This window comes from Elaeis guineensis, chromosome 5 (genome assembly GCF_000442705.2).
Source record: "Elaeis guineensis isolate ETL-2024a chromosome 5, EG11, whole genome shotgun sequence".
Lineage (NCBI taxonomy): Eukaryota > Viridiplantae > Streptophyta > Magnoliopsida > Arecales > Arecaceae > Elaeis > Elaeis guineensis.
In genome coordinates this window covers 64,115,731-64,117,907 of record NC_025997.2, presented here as the reverse complement: position 1 = coordinate 64,117,907, position 2,177 = coordinate 64,115,731, and positions in this window count along the sequence as shown.

Here is a 2,177-nt window from a genome sequence, read left to right as displayed (position 1 = left end):
ACTACTATAGTTTGCTAGGGTTACTACAGATTTTTGAGAAGGATCACCAGCTCCAGAAGGAGCCAGTGAATTTAGTGAGAGGTTTATTTACAAGGCGTCGATCCTCTAGGAGAGAAAAGAAAAAAAAAAGTGCAGAAATCCCATGTCGTTGATCCTAAGCAGAGCAAAACGTTAAAAGTTGATAAGAGCTAGATAGAGTACTTCTTTCGCAAGAAGCTGGATCATTGAAAAAGAAATTGTCCTGCTTATATAGCTACCCTTGACCCAAACAGGCCTAAAACCAAGAGAAAGAAGCAAACGGTTGCTTCATAAGGTACTTAAATGATAACACCTTGTAATTTCTTTATTTAGGATACTACTACCTGGGTATTGGATACCGAAAGTTTGATTAATATATGCAATTCATTGTAGGAACTACAGATAACTAGGAAGTTTTGAAAGGGTGAGCGATTCCTTAATGTTAGAGATGGAAGCCTTGTTCTAGTTCTGACCTTGAAAACTTTGCAGCTTGTCTTCGAGTCCAGTAGTGTTATGTTAGATGATTATCATTATTATCTCTCTTTTTTGATGAATGTCATCTCTATAGGCCTTTTGGCCAAACTTGATTACAAGTTTATAATAAAGGATGATTTTTACAATATATTTTCAATGATACTGCAATTATGCATGGACAATTGAAACATGATATATACATAATATCATGGCCTGTTAGTGTAATGTACACAACCAGTAAATACCCTAAATTAGATAATATCAGTGAATCCTACCTTTGACATTGTAGGCTTGATCACGTAAACAAGAATAGGATTGATAGGTTGATCAAAAAATGTATCCTTAAGATAGATGCTTCTAAATCATTGCCAACCGACGAATCTTGTCTACTTAGTAAGATGTCTAAGTCACTTTTTAAGAAAAAAAATGAAAGAGCCAGGATGTCCTAGGTCTAATACATACTGACGTATGTGGACCTATGAACATAAGTATCAGAGGAGGATACTGCTACTTCATTACATTTACAGATGACCTATCGAGGTATGGATATATCTATCTTATGAAGCATAAGTTAGAATCATTTAAAATATTTAAATGATTTCATGCTAAAGTAAAGAAATAGACTTGAAAGAGTATTAAGATATTTCGATCAGATCGAGGAGGTGAATACCTTGCCAGTGAGTTCTTGACATATCTAGAAGAGAATAAAATTCTCTCACAGAGGACCCCTCCTGGAACACCATAATATAACGGAATGTCTGAAATGAAGAATCGAACCTTATTAGACATGGTCCGATCCATGATGGGCTTTGCAAGTATGTTAATCTCCTTTTGGGGATATGTTCTAGAAACTACCTGCTATATTTTGAATAAGGTACTGAACAAGTCTGTCGATAAAACTCCATATGAGATATGGACTAGGCGTAAACCGATACTCTCACACCTTAGGATCTGGGGGTGTCCAACTTATGTCAAACATTTAAGGACAGATAAGCTTGGACCTTAGTCTGATAGATGCTTGTTCGTAGGGTACCTAAAGAAAACTAAAGGATACTACTTCTACTTTATTGCAGAACAAAAGGTGTTTGTCAGTAGTCAGACAGTCTTTTTGAAAAAGAAGTTCCTTAATGAAGGAGCTAAACTTGATGAAGTTCATGAGGTGGAAGGACCAACGCACACAGAATTGGATTTGATTGGTGAATCAAATCTGGAGTCAGTAGAGGTGCCATTAAGGAGATCTGATAGAGTACTGCGTCAGTCGAACAGATACTACAGTTTTTTGATCCAGGATAGTGATCCCATTGAACTTGATGAGAACGATGAGGATCCGATCACCTATATGAAGGTCATGCAAAGGTCTGACTCCCAAAAATAGCTTGAGGTCATGAAGTTTGAGATGGAGTCCATAGAGATCAATGGTGTATGGATATTAGTTAATCCATCCAAAGGGATAAAACCCATAGGGTGTAAATGGATTTTCAAAAGAAAAAGAAGAACAGACGAGAAGATAGTGACCTATAAAGCCCGTCTAGTTGCCAAGGGTTACCATCAGTGTTATGGTATTGACTATGACGAGACGTTCTCTCCTGTGGCAATGTTCAAGTTCATCTGAATTATGCTTGCTATCGCTGCACACTTATATTATGAGATCTAGTAAATGGATGTCAAAATTATTTTTCTTAACG